This window comes from Wasmannia auropunctata, unplaced genomic scaffold (assembly GCF_000956235.1).
Source record: "Wasmannia auropunctata unplaced genomic scaffold, wasmannia.A_1.0 LD336042.1, whole genome shotgun sequence".
NCBI classification, from domain to species: domain Eukaryota; kingdom Metazoa; phylum Arthropoda; class Insecta; order Hymenoptera; family Formicidae; genus Wasmannia; species Wasmannia auropunctata.
In genome coordinates, this window is record NW_012026848.1 from 412,148 (window position 1) to 436,441 (window position 24,294).

The 24,294-nt window shown below is 31.0% G+C and overlaps 1 protein-coding gene across 2 annotated transcripts in view; it reads left to right on the forward strand.

Moving 5' to 3' along the window:
* LOC105451860 overlaps positions 1–24,294 on the forward strand; it is a 149,701-nt gene that overhangs the window by 110,336 nt on the left and 15,071 nt on the right. Inside the window, exon 1 of one of the 2 annotated variants that reach the window (XM_011692555.1) lies at positions 17,481–17,756. The exons of the other annotated variant lie outside the window; for it this stretch is intronic. The gene's annotated coding sequence lies outside the window, so the exon portion shown is untranslated. Of the gene's footprint in view, positions 1–17,480; positions 17,757–24,294 lie in introns of those variants that run through there. 2 annotated transcript variants of the gene reach the window in all.

The following is a 24,294-nucleotide window of genomic DNA, read 5'->3' on the forward strand; positions in this document are numbered from 1 at the left end:
TGTGTATAAGAGACAGGAATTACACACGGCACAAATGGACGCGCAGGTCATGTTTTGAAATTCCTCTTCTATCGGGCGTATAGTGATTGCGGCCGTCCTCGTCATCTCAAATAAACGAATTTTTTTTAATTTTATTTCTTACAAATGTGGTTATCGTTCGAATCTCTAATCAATCATTTGAAGAATAATTGACAAAATGGCGATGCTTGAAAGAAAAATAGTTCGAATTTTGATAAAAAATATTTAATTTTCACGGTCCGGAAAAATAGTAATTTTCAAGACATCAAAAAGTTAGAGGGTCAAACGATAACCTAATATGTACACTATATGTATTTAAAAGCGCAAGTCGATCGGCCCAGTAGTTTGTAAAAAAAATACACGTTCGATTTGAAAAATGTCAATTCGAGAAAAACGCATTTAAAGTTTCTCATGCGTTTACAAGATGGATAATGAGTAATTTCAGTAACTTACCCTCAGTCAGCTATACCAGGGCCGTACAGGATACCTTTCTCAGCTATATAGAGCACCATTTGGCTACGTAAAGAAATACTAACTGACACGCAAAAAATTCGTCTACTGCATGGAAATCACGAGCGACGAGCCGCATGGACGCGCGGAGGCTACGTCTTAAACCTCTATAGCTCGGTCAATTTAACGAATTTCATCTTAATATTTTAGAGACACATTTTCAAGACCCTAAACTATAAGAATATGCAAAAAAAATCGATTTTTTTTACCGGTCACACTAGAATACCCCCTTAAGACAAATGAGAATAATGATAACAACAAATTAATGCCGTACACCATTATGCTGACATAATGGTGTTCTTTCAATTTACGTGTATTTTCGAAATGTTTTAGAAGATGAATAAAATACAATTTTTTATTTATTATTAATAGCATATATGTTATCTTAACAAATTATTGTCGTTTACTATTAACGCTTTTGAATCCTATTTATAATCAACAATTAATTATGATAAACATACCTATGGTATGCTAAATATCAACTTGTGATTTAGTTTTGTAACTAATTGATTAATAATAATATGGAACACACTTTGTAAACATTTAATAAAACGTTTATTAATTTCAATTTAACATTTTAAGCGTGTTTTACAGTGTAAAAATGTCTTTTTTTTAATCTTAAATTAAGATATTTTAAATAATATTTAATTAGAATATTTGACAGACAAAGTGATTATAGTAATATAATAAACATAATTTTATGTAAAACATTTCAGACAATACATAAAGAGAATGGAGCACGGAAGATGTTGGTACAAGAGACATTATCATCTTATGTCCCCCTCGAAGTCCCAAAACTTTTGTCTGAAACATTTTTCTCCCAAACCTTGTGATTTCCAAATATTTGACTGTCAAATATAAAATGGGACACCCTGTATATAATATTTTAAAATATCTTAATCAATTAAATTCTTTATTATGCGTATTAATTAACTGATCACCTATCATAAATAAAATTCAAACTCTCAAGAGTACGACCATTCTGTAATTATAGTATGTCCAAAATTTATAATAATCAAAATAATAAAATTAATATTTTTAATTGAAATTGTGACAGCTTTATGAGTTACTGAGCGCTCGACAACGCAGCAACACGGCTACCATTTTCTCTTGAGTGCCGAACGGCAACCAGTTAATACTTTCTCGTACGCATCGAGGCGAGACATTTCACGCGAGTGCTTGCAAGCGCGCCTAGGTGTAGCTTCGCTAACCGCCCGAGAGAAAACTAAGAGGACCTAGACGTGTCTGTAAGTAAGAATCTTTGCGATGGATAATAAAAATCGCTGCAAAAGAGAATGTATTAACGCATTCATCCTCATTAGGGTATAGCGGGGTAATTTGAACAGTGGGGAAATTTGGATAATAGTAAACATTTGCAAGAATCTCAGAAAAAAATAGACGTTTTGTTTCATATTTGTGGTTAGCAACAAAGAGGATAATTTGGTCTACATATAATTGTTAAAGAATATCTGTTAGAATATCTGTTAAGAATATCTGTTGTATAGATCTGTATAGTATTTTGTATTAAGCAAAGTTAGTAGAGAACTTCTGTTCTAACTATAGTTTATAAGAATATACTCTACTATCTGAAGCTTTTATGGAACTTATATAAAATCTATGAAAACAATATAATCTAAAAATGTTTTCTGCCTATATTAACAATTATCACATCGACTGGTGGCGCATTTTGTTGAGTTGTATTTATACTATATTACAATGTTTTTAAATCGGCATACGGGGAAATTTGAACAAATTTTTATGGGACAATTTCGATAACGCATTCAGTTCCCCTAGAATATTTATATTTCAACTGTTTAAGATAAATCTTTCATTATATCAGATATTAAGCATTATAAAAAAAGAATACTCGATTGAATTGAAACAAAGAAAGCATGAAACAAGCCATTAACTTTACAACTATCATTGATGATGTGGTCTTGTTTTTAGATTAGAAGCTGCGCAATTATTTCATATTCCATACACGAGCTTGAACGGGAAAGTACAATCTAAACAAAAACAAATATAATGAAAATGATATTCCTATAGAACTTATATTAGGCATCCTGCTGTGTTTAGTATGCATTTTAGAAAACTTTAGAAAGAGTTACAAATATCTCGAAGCCAGAGATTCTGTTACTAATTTCTATTTAATTTTGTCTGAAAAGTGCAATTTAATATTTAAAACACAATAGATAAATATAATGATTTGCTTTTATTATAACATCAATGTTAAAAAGTTTATTTATGCCCGTTGTATTTAAAATACTGGGTCTAACATTATCATTTTATGTTTTTCTAATTTATGTTTACTTTTATTTTATATCTTTCTAATTTGTGTTTTTATTTGATTTGGAAAATATAATAAAATGTTCAAAAAAACATTTAAATATGAAATTATTGGTTTTTATTGTAATATTAATGTTAATTTTCAATGTTCAAATTACCTTTTAAAATTGACTTTTGTTAAAATTGTAGGGGTAAATCGGATAATGACGCTGTCTCAGGATTTAAAAAATAATGTTTCATATATTTGATAGATATTCTTTAAACGTGTGAGTTTCCTGCTACATATTCAATTTAAGGATAAAATTATTACTTTTCGAGAAATTCTTCAAAAAGTTTGAAATTATTTAAATTACCCCGCTGTACCCTATGTGGGGAAGAACTAGATCCTAGTATGACGAATTTTCTGATGTTAAGACTATTTGCTGAGAAGGTTTGTATTCAGTGCACTAGCGTTGTTGGAACTCGACGTTGTTACAACCTGTGGAATCCGACGTTACAGCCTGCGAAATCTGGCGTATAATCTGTGGAACTCAACGTACAGCTTGCGAAATCTGGTCAATACTATTAAATTCTCACAGTTGTCAAGAAAGGATTTCCGCTTGTGAAAGCTATTCCCTTAAGCTCTACAATGAATGACATATTGCAGGATAAAATTTTTAATATATTTAAATACACGTTAAATGCAATCATTCGATTATTATTCATTGCATTAAATAAAAATTAACAAAAGGTAAGAATTAATACTTGCACTAGTACTGTATTTAGAGTTATTTATAATATTTATAATGTAGATACCATTAAATATAAATCATAATTCTTTTTACTCCATTTCTTTAATTTTATTTTAGGTTGTATCAATTAATATTAAGTACGACTCTTAGCTCACGTTTAAATTTGATCATGTACATTAATAATGCATGAATAAAATATGAAATCAGATAGCAATATTGCTGTCTGAAAATGACATTAAATGTAGGTGTAAATATAAAAACCTATATACATTTCATAAATATACATGTATGCAGAAAAAATGTTGCCGGTGCTTCGATTCTGTTTTACTTCGCGTTTTACGTGTAAGTAACAAAGCAACTGTTTAAGTAAGCGAGAAAGACTTTTCCGCAAATTTATCGTGAATTTTCAAACGCGGCTTCGAAACCCGACGCCGAGATGCATTTGTCGTTTGCAATATTGCGTTCACGCGACGATCCCGGTGCATTATACCGGAAAACGTTTCGCTTCCTTATTTACGGTAGGGGCGGAGGCGTACCGTGACGCGTATTCTACGTAAAGTCATTTTCGCGAAGGCTTAACGCGTATTTCATGTTTTGTCGTAACGACGAGTAAGCCCTCCCATACTGCAGGTCGCGCTTTCGACTGTTCATTCCGAGTAATCCGGGTCTTGACTGGACGAGAAATATAGCGGCGCCTCTTGAAAAGCGCAATGAATAACACCGCGCGCGGTTTCATCTGACCCCGTTTAGCATTTCGGTTGATCTGCGCATCGTTCTACCGTCAAGCAGTGGAGACAGATGTAACAATTTTTTAGCATCAATTGTTTTTTAACGTTACACACAGAGACGCAAGAACGTGTCTAAATAACGCGGACTTTTTACCGTACTTGAAATATTTGACTAACAAATTAAATGTAAAATTTATGGTCGACGAAGGTATTTTAAGTGCTCTGCAGAAGTACAATCCGTAAACAGAAAATATATTACAAGTATTGTTATTTACGCAGAAAATGTTAAAGTACTTACAAAATCTTAAGACCGGAACACTGAATCCGCTTATAAACATATCATATTTTAAGATTAAACTCTATCCTTTCATAAAGCTCGTTTCTGTTCGTACAATTTATTCGACTTTGGGAAATTAACTGAGAAACTCTTAGTAATCTTTGTAATCACTCGCAACAAAGTGCGGGCGGGGGGGGGTAAAATTTAGGTAATTATAGCGCACCGTTCCCGCTATACATATATAAGCTTATCGTCTTAATCCTCGCTTACGATTGTAAGTCCGGCTTTAACTTCTATATGCCATTCGGAGAACGCGGAAATCAAGTATTACGTTTACAGATTAAATTTTGTTAACGCATCGACTTCAGTTCTACTAACTCGCAGCGAAACTCCACGAGCTATATGTGGTTTTCGAACCAACTTCGTAACGTCGGTCAAAGCAAAAACGATTTATCTCCGTGAAGCAGAAAATGTATAACTCTCTCGTAAAATTATTCCAAATTCGCCGGAAACACCCGGCACCAAAAGTCATATATTTCGTTGTATTATTAAATCCTCGATATATACTCCGTTGTGAATCTAAGTGTCTCTATTTTAAGACTTTATCATAATGTGTATGATAGTGCATAGATACATCGGATATTTTTATACATAATATGCTGCAATAAACAGATTTTGAATTATTCGCTATTATTATCATTTTATAGTGACATATAAAACAAATTTTATGTGCGTGAAAACATATCGTTACGAATAAAATATGAAATATTAAACTATAAAAACAACATTATTCTTCATCAAAAAAGGAACATCTCAAGAAAAGAAGAGAAATGCTGTATTATATAGTTTGAACATTATCATATTTATTCTTTGATAGCCATTAAGAAATATTTCGTATTTTTATATTATTTATTTTTTGTAATCTCTGTATCAAATATTTATCATATAAAATGATATTAATGCATATTAATACCATTCTTTATGTTTCTCAATGTTTATCAGAAATATAGTACAATTTAATACACATTCTATACATGATATTAATACGTATTATATAATGTAATTATATAATATCGTGATTAATGCGATTAGATTAATCGAGCCGATTAATCATTAAGATTGCCAAAATTGTAGGCATCGTGATTAATGCATGATTAAAGGAAACAGCCCACGGTGTAAGAATAAATATACGATTTGAAAATATCGTAGGTGCGTACAATAATTTTTTGACGAAATATATTGAATTAATAAGATAGAAAAGAAAACGGCTCTTGAAAAATGTACGTTAAATCTCTACAATTATAAAGGGTCTCAATAAAACGTATTGTTTATTTAAAGAGTGTCGTTTTACCTTTACGGCTATTGTCAAGTTGTAAGTCTTACAATAAAAATAAAAATTTTTTATATGAAAATTGCAAAATAATAGAATCTCTAAAAGTAACCATTATATTCGCGTGTAGTTTTTACGCTTCTCGAAAAGTATTCAAGAACTCGCGAGAGGATTTGTTAATCGACCAATTGATACAATCACCAATATCGGCAAATAAAATTTCTTCGGGATAATCGCGCATCATCGCATTGCGGCGGAAGTATTTTCCACAAGAATACCCACCGAAATTTTAGAAACGCGCGACTGCCAGTGCTTTCAAAGAGTGCATCCAGAATGCCAATATACGCTGTTCCTGGATGCAAGAATTCCCGCTTGAATGCATCGTTTCGCATATAGTCAGTGAGAACGAATGAAAGCACACTTTCGGCGGCCGTACTCGCATCCTTTGATATCGATCACACATGACAAAATTCAGCGACGATTACGTCTTAGAAATCAAATATTAAGTATAACAAAAGACACGTTTATGTTTATCGCACGCGTTGCGTTATTAGTTCATTGCAAAATAGCCTAAAGTATGGCTTATATAAATATGTTATGTAACATACATATAAGTTGATAAGATCGCAAACTTTATACTAAACTACTTGAAGATTTTCTAATCTTCTAATCTTAAGACTGATCTAAAATGAGCTACAGATCTAAATTATAACATGTGACATTGCAATAAATAAGATAGCGAAAACTATTTCTGTCTCGTAAAATTTTGAAGATTTTTTTTATCAATCTTTCTGCGCTTCCTTTATGTCTAAAAATTTTGTATAAAGTTTGCCTATTATTTACCCATTAGACTTCCCTTTTGCATATAATACTGCATGTAATTAAAATTTTATCTCTCCTCCCTAAATTTTAAACAATTTATAAAATATTCTTACTGATATTAGCAAATGTTCACGTAATTATACGATATCTTATTAAAATTGTACTACTAGGATCAGAATATTAAAGCGTCATTAAATAAAACAACATTGTGGTTACAACATCATCGGCCAGTAATCATCGAATAACGCATAATTGATTACTGGTGGATCGTGCGAAAATTATGAACCATCACATTGATAACGTAATAATCGTTCGCTGGACTTCACACAGTGTAAGCCAGATCTACCGCAAAGCCGGTCGTGGCTTCTATCAATTTGTCTGTGTCGACAGAACCGACTGATAAATTAAACGGATAAAGCAGAAATTAATTTAACATGGTTTCGATTACGCAATACAATTTTCTGGCATAACATGCGTCATTCTAACTTGATGACAGTTAAAATATAAGGTTTTGATAATTCGTCAATCTGATAACCACCATTTTTCATTTACGAATGTCTTTTCTTGTAATATTGTTACTGAAACAAAGAAATTGTTACGTCCCCTATGTCGGTATCCTTATTTGAAGCATAAGAGAAAACATTCACAAGAGCAACATAATATTATTAAATTTGTTGTTTTCCTGGAATAGGAAAAATGTAATTGACATTTAAATTTATTTCGATATTCTGTTATCGCCGAGTTCTGTTTCAGTTTGTCGTTTATTTCGTTGAGCAAATGGTTGTAATATGAACACAGCGCAATACAATCGAGAAAGTATCACACACGAACACACGTAAACATTGTAACTTCTTGCCTGAAGTAATATCGAAACCCGACGATTCTTGCTTCAGTATTATTGACTGCATTTCCCTTTACGCTTTCTCGTACAACTCTCTCGTTTAACGAGAGCTGTGCGAGCTTCCAAAGATGCACTGAGAATATACGAACTCTTTTGTGAGGCTCTTTTGTACGATGACAGATGAGAAATATGTACGTTTCGATATGTACAGTGGAACGTGAATATAAATTTAATACCATCACTATTCGGTTAAGATCATAAAAATGAGTCCAGCTCTTCTGCACTTTTTGTCTTTATTTGTCAGCTGATTAATCGTGAAATTTTATTTGGTACCGCGCTTATTTTATATTTAGAATGTATCAGTATTTAAAATATATTAGCTTGTTAAGATATTTACATTTTAAGGGTTTACTTAATTTACAATAGGACTAACCCACATTGTGTAACAACGGATAAAATAAACTCTAAAGTTAAAATGATGAACTTTAAAGTTTATTTTCTCCGTTTTTATAAGATGTTACAGAATTTCCACCAGCAATCAAACAGTTGTTAGCCTACTGCTGCATCAAACCCCTTCTATTATGTATATAGCCAAACATATTTACATATATATGTTTGATTAATAAAGAAAAAGTTATAATGTATTGTCCAAGCCAAAAGATTAGAATACACTTAATAGGTTACAGTTAATTGAAGTAATAGAATCTATAATTATAATTCTGTATAAGAATTAAAATCGTATGCTTTAATGTATAAACATCAAATGCAGCATTGTAAATGCTCCGCTATGAAAAAATTGAATAGCGTGAGTCAAATAAAACAAAAGAAAAAAAGAAACGGTAAACTAATCCCATCAAATAATCGACTGTTCCACTGCTCTTATTCACTTCTTTTGATCCACCATGTTCTGCTGATGAAAGTCATGTAACGCACAGCGTTTTACGTCAATCAAACGATTGTTGCAAACACAGAGAGAAGTATGCAAGTGAAATGTGCATTCGCTGCATTGTCCGCTTTTTGAAATAAACCGCGTTCAACTTCTCATCGGCAACCACTGGCACTTGAACTATAAATAAATTTTGTTTTAAACAATTAAACTTTTAATTTAATTAACTTAATACAAATTAAGAGTAACCTAATAATTTTTTTGAAAAATGTTATTAATAAGAAATTATTCATGAAGGTCAACATTTATGAAAAATTTTATTAAAAGTTCTCTTTACATATATATTATTAAAAAATATATAAATATTTATAATTTAACATTTCTTTTCTGAAAGTTTTAATCTTTTCCGTAAAATTTTTGTCTGTTAATTATCATATATATTCTATAAGAAGACAGACTATCTCAAGAAGAACATTTTCTATATTAAAGTCAATCTTCTATTTTCTCAGGGACAACGTTCTCCTTTTGAAACTTGTCCAATATAAAAGCTACGAAATATGACATAATAGCTACAGATTCTTCGTCATGTCATCTAAACGTGATATAGTATATTAAAATTTCATATATTCCGCTAAAGTAGTGCAGTAAGAGAAAAAAGAATACGACTGATAGATGTGACAGGAGCACAGGGGTTGAGGAATTAAATAGCTGGTTTGAAATTCTCCACGGGCACTGAATTATTAAGTAACAGACGAATTAAATGGAAAGGGAAGAGCGTCGTGCCATAATTCGTCTTCGGCGGTATTATCAATCTTACTCGGTCCGTGAGATGTAAATGTAAGTAACCGCGTCGTGCGTGCGTTGAAGCCGAAAGAGAGGCAATTCAACATGCAAAATGACGATGATTGTACTTTCTCACGTTCATCTACGCTTTTTCAGTTTTCTACTACTAGCTTAATCCTAAAAAATTGCAAACTCAAGATTGGAATCATCTAATCATTCATATCTCGATAAAAATATGAAAAATCTGAGCCACAACAAATAATCGCGATCACGCTTATTTTTTATTTGCTGTCTTATTTTATCTGGTCTTGTAAAATATTCGAATTGAATATTATAAGAAGATATGTATAATATGATGTACTTTTATAATCGAATATATCATAATGTATTCGATTATAAGAATATATTATTATATTTTCTAGTAAACTAATTCTTCTAGTAAAATACTAGAAAATATAATAATAGTGATAGCAAAGAACTATATTCTCTATCAGATTTTTAAATTACTTTTGTCTTTAACAAAAATTTGTTTGATGAATTTTTATCATTTTATTGTATTTTGGAAAATGTAAAAGAATATTATGTGAAAACTAAGAAAATATTTTAAGGAGATGAAGGAAAACCATTCTTATTTTTTATATGACACTGCTTGCTTGTTTTAATTACGCGTTGAGTAATAAACTACTTTGATATCAATATTTATTTAAAAATATTTGATTTATATATACCAATATGTATATACACACGATTGCTTGAAACTGTTAAAGCTTCGCGTTTGCTTTTGACAACGTTACGAAAACTAAAAAAAAAATGCCACGCATTCGTCGCAATCAATGCACCATTATTCTTGTTGGTTATCCTCTCGGGGAAAATTTATTGATAAACAATAGTCCGACGATTGCGGCGTTGATCCGCGAACACTATTGCCGAAGCGCCATCGTGCTGATCGACGACTGAGCCGATTTTCATATAGTATCCGTTGTACGAATTCGGTATTGCTTAAATTTGGCAAAAAATAAAGGACCCATTTATGCGTACTCGCAGAGCGTATTTCTTTAAGCGTATTTCGTTAATCCGCTCATCTGCCGGTCTTCACGCGCGAAATAACTGACCGTTGGCAATGACGCGCTTTTAAAACGCATTATTCAAGTTTATAGCTCGCATGTTCGCGAGCTTCCTTTTTGGATAGGAAACGACGTGAAATAGCGAATGTGCGTGAGAAAGAAACACATGGAGTGAACTGATGAATGAAGAGTCGAAAAGAAGGTAGCTTTCATGTTACACGAAACTTTTACTGATTGTAGCTACCTCTAATTGAAAATAATGAAATATATCTTTTTCTCTCCATTGTTTCTCTGAAAAGTTTGTGTTTCTGTATTTAGTTTCCTTTCTTTCCAGCCCTTGTAAATCTGTAACTTGAGATGCAAAAGAGGTATTTATGTATGTCATTATTAATGGAAGAAGCAAACTTTGCACATTACAAAATAAAGTAAGTCCAAATATGATTCCAAATACGATTATTTAAAACACAGTAATGCGACACGCTCATGTTACAATAAAAAATTGCTATAACTTTATATAAGTATTTATAAGTTATTTACATATTTTTAAAATAAAACTTTTTAAAATGATTCCTAGCTGAAGTAATATTTTAAGTTATTTTACAGGATTTTTAAAAAGATGCTTATTAGCAATCAATATTCTTCAATATATCAACATTATTATTATAATGCTTGTCAATGTAATTTATATATGTTACTTACTTTGAATTCAGTCTATAGCTGTGTTTCAAGATTGACAAATTTGCGGCGCGCAATTTATTGAAACTGAGAATTGTAAGATTCACGTAAAAATATTATTATTATTAAACATCAAGATCCGCCTCAAACCGTATTTGGCCTTTCTCTTGTTGAAGTTTTCATCGTCTTAATTTTCATACTAATTATTAAAGTAAATTACTATTTTACTTGTTAGTTTGCACAGAAATCTTTATTTAACTAAATTTGTATCCGTGTTTATTTAATCTATTTTGAAAGCGTGCACATCTTCACTTGAATCTCTTTGCGAGCTTGTGCTAAAAAGATAGTCGGCGGTACCTACATTCTTCTGCTTCTTCAATACAGAAATATTTTTTGCTTCTCTCCCCGTCTGCGAGCGAAACGAGATTTTGCGAACACGTAGAATACCGTCGTGTACGAGCGAAACGCGACGAAATGAAGAGATAATCCAGAATACGTCGAATAATCGGCGCTCCGGCATGGCTCGTTCGTTCATGCCGCGTTTCTTCGTTTCTTTTCCTTTTTTTCTTTCTCGCGTGCTCTTTCTCCACATCATTGGACGAAGTTGCGCGAACCGGGCACGTAGAAATAAATGCGGCAATCGCGCGGAATAAACGTCTCACAAATCACACTTGTCCCCGTTCGCTCGCGATTTTCAGCGACAGCGAATTCGCTGCTCTGTCTTTCTTTCATTCCGTAGGGATACCAAAGCGAAAGTAAAGTTTTAAAAGAGGCAAGATGATACAAAATTGATTTCATATCTTTGCTCAATACATTTAAATGTTCTTATATTCTCTTATATGGAATCTAAATATAATTACGGTAAACTGCAAAATAATTTTATTTTGCATAATGTTTACACAAAAAATATAAAACGTATAAATTCGTGGTTATTTGCGTAAATAATAATCAGAAATATAATAACTATACGTGTAATTTTAATAATAACAGAGAATAAATATTTAACTTTTTTAAATTGGAGCTATACTAATTTTTTTATTTGCATTATTCCTTTAATTGTCACATAAAGAAGAATGGTTATTCTATTCAAGTAGGATTACGGAAATAGGAAAGATCTACGTGAGAAAAATTCGCGGCCGTCTGTTTGAAACGAAGAACGATCGCCGATTACCGCGACGACATTCTGCCTATTTCTTACCTTGCCACTCTCGAAAATATCCTCAAGTATCTTCTCGTTTCCAGATTCAATGCGCTTTCAAGTTTTCTTTTGTTACTAATGACGATGCATTTTCATTCTGTTTCGCCCTGACGGAATCGCGACAATTGGTCGCAAGGGAGAATACATTATATCGATACATTATATCTGAAGAGACGCAGTACACTGGAAACATTGACATAATTATGTCAACAATAGCACCAATAATTGATACATTATATTCGCCAAATTAGTAATGTAATTCTGTCACCGACTGTGGCCCTGATAATCGATATGCCGCAATGTATGATACAAATGGAATCAGGGGAATAATATATATGATAAAATTGAGCTATAAATAGACTTTTTGTATTATTAAACGTATTTTGTCTAATATAAGACTTGATGCTACATAAGTACATACCTATATTATAAAAATTATTGATAGTTGTTCAAAAGGACTTCACGGATCAATGTAAAGATATGGTAAGTAATCAATTGAATATTATTGAATGTATCTGCTTTTACAGTAATTGCCATATTAGTATTACGACTATTAAAAATAATTATGTTTTTATAAAAAAAAATAATGAAAAAGATTTTACATACTAAAAAGGAGAATGTTAAGTTTCGACTGTATTTTTGCCTAGTTGTTTTTTGAAGAAGCCTTAAAACAAATTATATATCATTATATTAAAGCGGAATTAAAGAATTACTTAAGCGGAGTCGTGTAATGGATCGCTTATCTTGGAGAAAAACTGGAAATATTAGAAAAATTGATCAAAAAGAATAATGCTTTATCACATTTGATAAAAAGATGTTAAATAACATATATTATATGACATTGAGAATTAAGTAACAAGGACTGTACTACATGTTACTTAACATGTATAACTTGATATTCGTTATTCAAAGCCAGAATTTTATTATTTTATATCGAACTCTTCTTCCCTCATCAATTACTCAAAAGTTTCTTCCAAATTATAGGTGTTTAACTAACAATAGAATCCTTGTTGCTTAATTCCCGATGTCTTGAACGTCTTATTTAACAACTTTTTAACAATGAATATATAATAACATTAGATTTTTATTGCATTGATCACAATTTTTTCTATATGTTCCCCAAGATAAGCGATATACCATTCGACTGTGCTTAAGCTCTTTAAAATAATGAATTTGTGCATATCGGAACTTCTTTATTATAACCAAAAAAAACAGCCAAAACTTAACATCCTCTTTTATACTTATAATTAGTAGTTTTCTTTTGACGGAGAAAGTAAACTCATTATTTTGTGGAAATGTTCGATATTAAAGTCATCATTATTTCTTTTCTCGTAGAAAAGTATACCTCGATATATTTTCTTTTTTTAGCCGTGCATGTTTCTTATTTATCCGACAGCGATGCATTCCATTGTATTCTCAATAGATAATGATGTCGATTCTTCTTGAAAGACAGAACGGACAAGTAAATTACTGTAAATTTCGCCGGTGAATGTCGATGAAGCTTGTTTGATTAAAGAAATCTCATTCTTGCAAAAATAAAGAAATATTTTTTTACAAAAAATACGCATAATTTGTGTGTGGTTTTAGATTATGTAGATATTTATTAAAAAATAATTATAAGAGGTTAATATTTTTTAAACATAAGAGTAATTTTTACTAATTGTATTAATATTAATACGCTGCAATATTTCTAATAAACACGCTTATTGTAATTATAATTTTTATTTAATAATTGTTTTTTATTTATTTCCTATTTAACGATAAATTAATTATCGTAATACATGTGTACGATTTATTTATTTTAATGTATATAAATACAAGTTATAAATTTGTAAATATTTTGTAACAATCTAATCTATAAATTAGTTTTAAATATTTTCTTAACATAATGTAGATAATGTATATTAGAAGAATAAAAAGATATATCAGAATACATTGCGATAATTTTTCAAACATGATAAAGGTGTTAACACTATATATTTTCTTAACTATATTTTTTAAATATATTTTGAACAAATTACTGAATGGTTTCTTTTCGCTTCTTCGCACAGAAAAAATATTTTCAACAGTTTCTTTAACAATCATTTCACATACTCCATTTATTTTTTGTGTTATTAGTCGCATGCAATTACAAATTTTACAACGCCGAAAAGATCGTGAAATAAACAAATCTAGGGAAAGGAAACAAAGAAAAGGTGACTTCAGTTCGAAGTTGCAAAATTCGGTAATGACCCGGTAATGAAATTCCGAAAATTTGTAGTGGCACGTCACGCACGCCTTTTTGCATACGTCAAACGTTTGAATTTTTACAACGACTCGAGTTTATGGGCGCAGCGTTGGTTACGGATACGCGTATTCCCGTCTAGAATCGTTGAGAAGAATTATGCAGTCTAATCTTTTTTATACCATCGCAGTTCTGCCGTAAAACTCGTGAAATATCGTATGCCGTCTTCTGCTCGTGCGGAACCAAGCGCATTGCTTGTTGATGCATTCTTTCGATTGCACGATGCATCATGAAACATGCGTACCTTATTCCACCGAGTATTTGTATTAAACTATCTCGCCGATAAAAATGGGAATGGTTGATAGTAAAACATATTTGTAAATATATTGACGAGAATCAAAACTTTGTAGGTATTTATATCAACATTTTTACAAAAATTCTTTATACATGTAAAATATTTAAAATATAAAATATTAGTATTTTAAACATACAGAGTGTCCCGAAACTCGCAAATCAAAATATCATAGCAAGAAAGTCTTTGAAAAATTAACTAAAAAAGTTATTTGTAAATTTTTAATTTAAGCAGTAATTTTTGAAATATAAGAGTTTAAATTTAGCCAATTATATGTAGAGTGAACGCATCGATAGTGTTAGTGGTCGCGCACTTCACGCAAATAATCTATAATTGGCTAAATTTAAACCCTTATACCTCAACAACTATTGCTTAAAATAAAAATTTACAAATAACTTTTTTACTTAATTTTCAAAGACTTTCTTGTTATAATATTTTGATTCGCGAATTTCGGGACACTGTATATAAATATTCTTACAATTAGATATTTGTATTAAATACATATATTTTGTATTACATATTTACACCGATAGTATAATTTATTCAAAGAAATATTAATGTAAATATATTTGTGCGTTTTTATAAATAAAATCTTATCAAGAAGCGATTAGAGATAATAAACGTACTACGTTGTATGTCCGCGGATGTTTTCATAAAGAAAAATGTTTTTGTGCTGACTCTGACTGATTCCAATGGCGTGAAAAATGAGATTTGTGAACAATGAAGATCTTTATTCCGTCGACAGAAAGTTTGCAGTATTGTACCGCAATTTTTGCGGCAAATATATTCAAAGGATGGCAGACAAGCCTTAATATTGAACCAAGTATTTTTATTAAAGTTAATTTTCCGTTACGCTCATTCTTTGCAGTATTTTCTGCCATTTTATATATATGTATAAAAGAAATTACAAATTTATAAAAGTAGATGTTACAATTGAGAATGCACGAATTTTAGATCACATTTTATGACGAAAATTCATTTTTTAAGTCGCGGACTAAAGAGCTTACCTTCAATTTTTCTTTTATTTATTTCTGCATCCCATATATATTGAGCTCTATACCATTTCTCACAATAAAATGTTAACAATAGCACTATAATTCTACATACATAATATTATTTCTACATGTTGCCATGCATATAATACCTTAAAGCTTTCCAGGCAGAAACACAAGTTTAATGTGCAGTTAGTGTCAACTCCTCGCAATATACTGATCAAATTTGCTGGCAAACTACTGGCATGCTGCTAACATTTTGCGCCAAGTATTACTGACTGATTTTACTTGCTGATTAATTCATATGTTCCATTAAAATATGTCTTTGATATTATATATTAAAGATATATTTAAAGATATACGTACGCAAATTAAAATATTACCATTTTTTACATTACATAATAGTTAAATATTGATCAATCACTATCATAAGCTGGTACTGATAAATTCCCAATATACTAAACTCGGTCGAAAATAGAATTTCTTTTTCGACCGTCGCTATATAATTGTTGTTTTGATATCTATAGATTAATAAGATTGATATTAGAAATGTTTTTTCATAATTAATTTTATTAATTAATTTTAAATTGATTGATAAAAATACAAAGCTAAGAACATTCTGGAATTTTATGGAATTTAATTCACTTATCGACTTATCGTTACCAACATTTTTTCGATCTTTTTACCGCAGGAATTACATTATAATCTACTGCTGGTACATTACAATCTATTGCTGGTACATTGTAATCTACTCCTGGTACATTATAATCTACTGCTGGTACATTAAAAACTACTGCTGGCCTAAATAATATATCTGTCTATCAACAAAATATCGAAAATTGCTAAAAATTGTAGATAATTACCTATAATTAAATTTGTTTATTAAACAAATTTTATATCAAAGTCTTTAAAATTCTATTTAATATATCAAATAACATATGTCAAAAAATTATATTTAAAAAAATAATTTTGCTATAATTTTTTAAAGGTATAGTAAATAAATCAAAATAAATAAATTATTAATAATGATTGTGATCTGTACTTATATGTTTATAAAAGACAAGTACTAGAAAAAGTATTTCTAATATCAATTTTTAAAATTTATTAGCTTATGATCAGCTTATCTATTCATTTTAAATTTATTGTCATTAATCTTAATGATATATTTTACGTAATAATAATTTCTCGATCTGATACTTTACTATTTTACTTGCTTATCCTTTTCTTAAATCTTAATTATCCTTTATCATCAATAGCATTTATCTTTTATCTTTTCTGATCAATTTAATTGATCATTAGTAATTCTTCTTTGCTATAATAATTTAAGCTTCAGACATCTATCATTCTCATATCTCTTTTTCACGATTAAAAAAATTAAATTTAAATATCTTTGTAATTAATCCGCAAACTAAAATTTTAAAATTAATGTAATCTTCAGAAATAGAATAAAAAATTTAAACTTGTGATCTATTTTTCTTACTTCGGAAATTCATAAAAATTCTTAGATATTTCATGGCTTATAATTCAAATACTATTCCTGTATTCCGACACTTTTATTAGGAAAAAATTAGTTCTAAATTAGTCAAAGGATTCATAAATAACAGGAACTTTAGTTGATGAAAATAACAAGGAAATGATGTTTGTATCTCCCGTCTCACCTATATTTTCCGTTGAAAGTACAAGTTATCACAAGAGAGAAGAGTATAGCATTTAAAGGCCATAGACCTCACCTAGTACGAACGATCGATGATACATCCCTTCCACGGGGCCTCCACGAGCCAACATCAGCTTTGCAGACTTTTCGGAGTCGGCGCGATGGCGTGTTCCCCTTGAAGCGCCCTCGTCGGGTGGGCCTCCTTCATCTAGCCCATCAGAATCCTACGAAGCTCCGTTCCAGTGAGTCGACACGCCAGTCAGTAATTTTTCGCGAGGAGACGCGGGCTCGGTTCATCGGGTTTGACGCGCATCCCTCGACGATCGCCATTACCCCTCGCGGACGTCGTTGGTCACCGGCGTCTTCAACGCGATCGATCTTCAAGGTGAGAGTTTGACCTTGATTCATCCATTTCTAATTCCGCTCGCAAACCGCCCGAAAAACTACAACCCTTCGCGAGAGAAGAGTCGGTGACGTTTCACGAAAATTCGGTATTGGTATACATTGGACGTAGTAAGAAGTACGTTGATCGAATTCCTTCGAATCTTTGCAATATCCTCGAGTGTCTTATATCAATTAAAATGGACTTGTTTACAAACTGTTTGTGCGTGAATAAATTGTTCGTTAGTTATATGTTTATAAAATATAAATCGATACTTGATAGAAAAAATATAAGTTGAAGTGCTTTAGTTTTTCAAAGAAAAGAAGAAGAAATTTTTAATATTACTTATATAAAGGGCCAGGATATGTTTAGTTATTTATAATATTTGTGCATAGTGACAGCTATTTTATGATATTGTTATACTATAACAAAAATAGCGTCTTTGTCTACTGGAAATTTTTTTTAACTAGTTTATTTTAATAATTAAACAAAATTGCCTCTCTCTCTCCCTCTCTTTCTTTTTTCTATCATATTTAAACCTGCTTGATTAGCATTTTATTAATTATAAAGAATATTTTGTTTATATGCAAAATATTGAAAAACGCTGCACTACGTTATTAAATATTACTTCTAGTTATGATAATGTATAGCACGTCACATACATAATAATTTTCCGAGAGAACGGTGATTCTATTTTTATTTTGCGTTATTGAATGTTATCATCAGCTGCAGTTGTTTTTTAAAGGCATAATTGTCGTGTTTATCATCTTTCCAGTTAATAACTGCAACGTAAGATCATCTTATTGTTAGCTAATTCAAGAGATCGTGGATAAATTGGCACAATGTAAACAAGCATTCGCGAAAATAACTAGATTAATTGTCGTTATATTTTGTTACGTTATATCAAATAGAACGATCTACTGACAGAAGGAGATATATTACTCGGATTTTACGCAACGCCAACAGTATCGTGACTTTGAACACCTGTCTGCCACTTCGTAAACAGCTGACTGTTTGTGTCGAACTATGTGTGCGGTATCGTTACGCATCGTTTAACAATCAATACTATGCGCAGTTCCTATCTTACTCGCTGGGAACGAAAATACAGTGAAAAAAATAACGAAATCGCTATTCTATGATTCTCAAAAAAATGTGTTCCTTCTGAAGCAACAGTTTCATTATTTAGAGCAATCGTCGGCGCATGTGTGAGTGCAAACAAAGGCCGAGTTTGCGACATGCGCATTGAATTTCGACTTGCTTTTCAAGGAAATGGTCAGATTGACGTAATAATCGATTTATTCAAATATGTCCTTGAATTGATGACATTTCAACGGATACAATTATTTAGTGAGATACGGTGAGATAAATCTAACATTTATTATTATTATTGAATTAAAAAATTGTATTAAGATATTTTGTGCATTATTCATTTTTGTATCGAATTTTTATGAATAATTAATATTATTTTTTTTTTTAATGCGAGATATAATACAAAATAACGTACGTGCAATGTAACGACGATGTGCATTGCGTGGGACTAACATTAGTGCTCCAATTGGACGTAACTGGTACAAGGTTCAAAGGAAATCGTTCAACAAGCCTGAAATCGCTTATTACAGTTAAACTCGCTCGTTACGTCATCTAATTGCTCATTGTCTCCTAACAGAACTGTTGTTTCAAGAAATATTCGCGCATTTGTAATTGCGTCAGCGATCTACTGATTAATCGTTTAATCGATTGTTATTGACAAAAATCCAAAAAGTAACTGACATGAAGTGATCAATAATCAGGAAAAGCAAAATTTTTATCATGCATATCTTATTATTCAGCAATAAATGCAGCGACAAATATCTTTAATGTCGATATTGTGCACACGAAATCAGTTATTTTAAAAAAAATTATCTTATTTCGTATCTTAATTAAGTAAAATCGTTATTGATAAATATCTTTTTTCGACAATGATAAAATTACGTATGATTTATTGAATATATTTAGTACGAAGATAATCAAAAATTAGTATTTAATTAAAAGAATGTTATACCATCTTAAAAAGATTGCGAACATACATTAAGTTTATCCTTGAAAATATTCTGATTGGCTTCAATTGAATTCAGCAGCACGTGTGGAAGTAAACACACGATGTAACACATCACGTGTGACGTAGTATTGTTTTGCATATGAAATGTTTCTTCATATTCTGTTATTTGATTGTCATACATGTTATATTTCTATATATATTTTTTCTGCATGTATTAGAATGTTCCTAAAGCTTGTTATTGATATAATGCTCATTATTATTTCAATAAATTTATTACTGTTTATAATAAATTCATTGAAATAATATACGTTTTATCGTCACATCATTTCAAATAAATTCAATTTTTTTAAATCCTATTCAATACAGAAAGGGATAATATTCAAAACAGAACACATAAATGTATAATATTTTTAATTCAATATATGTGAGTTCTTACTGAATAAATATCAAAATATTAAAATACCATTATAAATTATAAAAACTTTTTACATCAAAAACTTTAAAAAAAAAGAGGAATAATAAAACTTTATTATTAGAAGCAATTATTAAAAACAGTCAAATCATAAAGTACTCACGAAATATATGTTAGTTATAAATAAATACAAAAATTACATATAATTTTTCAAGTTTATAGTACAAAAATGATGTTAATATATAGCATATTTTTATATATAGTAAAAAATACTGAACGTATAAAGTACTATTATATAAAACACGCATTTTTGCAAAATAGATAAAATAATTAAAATATATTTAAATAAAATTTGAAACAGAAAAATCAAGGAAAGTACAGTATATAAGATTCTGAAGTAAGATTTGAAACTTTCTCGCGCGCGTTGCGGTAGGTCATCAACCTCTGGACAGCGAAGGCAGTGAAGGTGAAGCGTATAATCGCTTCACCTTCACAAAGAAGTTATTCTGACATGATTCGCAGTTTCATATTATTACTATAATAGAAATATCAATATTGCTTACTTAATAAGATATATGACAGTGGATTTATGGAATTGAAGATCACCTTGCGTGAAAATGTGACAGCCAGTATACAGAATTGCATAGAGTTACGTGTGAAAGAAAGAATTATTGTCACCATTGGAAAACGATATAACGATAAAATATATAAACAAAACCATTCTTAGAACTGTTACTATTGTGATGATCACTATTGTGACTATAAGTGACAGACGGTAAGATAAACGATGTACGGGCCAATACACGCGCCTCGGATGCAGCAATGTGAGAGAATGACGCTGATAAGAGCTATCTCTGGGAGTACAAAACATCTACTTGCGAATGCACAAATTTTATATATGAAAGGATATTAAAGATTAATTAAACAGATTGACGGAGGATACTTAATGAAAGAGAGATTGATGAGTTCTGAGCAATTGATAATTGATTATCATATTTAAAACGGATTGTTCGATTTGCATAATAAAGGATATCATTCTTATTATCGGAACGTGCGAACGAAGGCAACGCCAGAGAAGTTATTCGATCGTTGCTACTTTGTTCCGTTCGCCTTGCAGCCTAACACCTCCGAATGCAATTGTGAACTGACCCCATTCGAATGACCGATCAGTACGCATCAACGATGTAAGTAACGTTCGTCGAGTTCTATGGACGCTCGTCCTGATCTCTGAATAGGTCGCCGATCTAGGGTGAAGTCAGCTACGAAGTTATACACTACAATCTATTTATTGATACATCGAAATTGAAAATAAACTATGCTTTATTATCGGAATTGCATTATTCATTTCTGTTGCGTGACTTTTGCTTTGCAAAAGCTCTCGTGAAAATTGCAAGTAAAAATAGAAGCGGAAAGAATTTAGGTGATTCACTGCAGGTTGGCATAAGAATTATCTTATGTCAACATATTTAACAACGTCTTATGATTAAATTTCTACAATTGACAAACGAATTATTATTTTTAAAAACGCTTATTTTTTTCGCTAAAATAAAATGTTAAATGATTGAAATTTACTAACAAAAAATTAAAGTCATTGTAATATTTAATAATATAAATTAATACATAAAATATAAAATAACAAAATGTGAGCAACAATTTTAGTGCTTAAAATTAATTTGGGATGCCACTTTAAGATAGAGGTGTGCGAATCATCATCATTTGCATGATTGAATCGAATCAAATCGAATCTCTTTAATTCGAATACGAATCGAATCTGAATCAAATTTTCCAAGATTTATATCACATATTAATTTAAACATAATTAATATCAAAATTTATGAATTACATACAATGATTTAAACAAACTGAAAACCTGTTTTCGATTTACATCTCATTACAAAGAATTATGATCTTATGTGACATTTTGAACTAGATTCTAGAACATATGTAATTAATAATATGTGTGTACAAGAATAGTTCGAATGCTCTCGAATATTTTCTATATTAATCTATGGATACATTACATACATCAAAAATACTTATTTATTAAATAAGAATAATTGATCGCGCAAGAGATATAAATGAAGCAAATAAAATAGGCGAGCAATTCGAAATCGAAACATTGTTGATTCGAAATTCTTGAACTATTCGATTTCGAATCTGACAGATTCGAAAACGAACTCGAATCGAATCCATTGTGATTCGATTCGAATTCGAACTATTCGGACACCTCTACTTTAAGACCATTAATTCAGCTCTTTACGAGTGCAACGCTGTTCTTATCGAACATGCATGTACGATTATCATCATCTTGTTTATCTTCTAAAATGAAAAAAGGCTTATGACCTCATGTTTTGAATTCAGCAAATACTTAAGCGCTGTCAGCAATTAATATCGCTATCGTAGAAGTCACGCGATTCGCAGGCGACTAATGCACGAAAAAAATGAACGACGGAAGTAAACAGATGTGCATTTTTTATCAAGATATGTTATGAAAAATACGTGCTTCTTTAACGGCGAAGTGGCTAACAATAAGTACTGATCGCCTTAAAAAGTAAGAACTGCCATGTACGCGAAGTTGCGTACTTAGAGCAACAAAAAGAGCGTGAGAAAGGAGTGCTTCCTTTTGAGAACGTGTCAATGGCTTTACCAAGTGTCAACGTTCTTGCAGTTAATATATCATTTATGCGAATAGAGCGAAACATATATATATATCTGTTTATTGATCATGCTACTGGTCTACTTTGTCAAATATATTTAATCGTATAACAATAACCATGACTTTAATTTGAAAATGTCTCTTGCGACGTATAATTTAACATATAGCTTCATTAAAATATGATTTTAGAAAATAAAGATTCATTGACATGTATTTTAGAGCGAGACGCAATAACTTATCTTTCTCGTTCATTATACCGTTTAAAAGTCGTAGATAGTGCCGAGTGACTCAAATAATAACTCGGAGTAACTGCGATGACAGCCGGTCCCAAAGCTACATACATATGTTCACGTATGTGCCATGAATAAAAAAAAAACATTCGTCATGTAGATAATATCGATGTGTTGGATGAGTCATGCAGATATATGTGTCCTTTTCTTCGTTTTTTCTCTGATTGGTGGACGCTCCGACAAGCGCGAGGGGGTTCAAAATGCCCTGGAACACCGCGGGCATTATACTCGAGAAGCCAAGAGCGCGGTGTTCCAAGCGGATCGGCACGGCTGAACACGCGGATGCCTGCTGATGTGCACGTGATTCCGGCGTGCCATGGTTCCGCGGCATCGACCGACTTCCCCCTCTTTCGTGGTACACTGATACAGCCGTGTCGACGCACACATCCTCCGGTTTACCCGTACACCTGCGACGGTGCACGAGACGTATATTCGTCCGTTGGATTTAACCCAGAGATACCCGGGGCATATGGGGCATAACAGTAAGAGTGTATATGGAAACCTGAAAATAGGTCGTACAAACGTTGACCTGATTAAAAACAATTTATAGAATTACGATTATTTTGATAAAAATGGGCCTTCAAACACTTGAGTATATAATAATATTATAATATTATTTCTAGACAAAATTTTACAAGATTCACAGTGCCTTCTTATGAAGAATTAACTTCTATTTAAAATTGCATTAAGATATATCGAATTATTTTTTAAATTATCGATTTTTCGTCTTCTTGTTGTTTCTTAAAGATGCAGATTCTAAACATGCTTCAAATTGTTTAAGATGTAAAACGATAGATTATGGGTGCATATTAATCAGAATATGACTGAAAATCAGGATGACATTAAGAATATGAAACTATTACACACTATAAGATACCAGATAATTGTATCTTGTTTTTGTTAAAATTACTACAATTATTAAATTAATATCAATATTGTTAACATATAGTATATACATCATTCATGACGTGATATAATCATATATTTTGTTTTTCTCATTGAAACAATACACACAATTGTTACAATTTTCAAAATACTGATTATTCTTCAACGTTCATTGAACATTGCAATTTTCGATAGTCAGGTCAGGTATCAAGAAACGTGCAACGATGTTAAAAATGTACTTCTTTCTCCTTCAATCTACG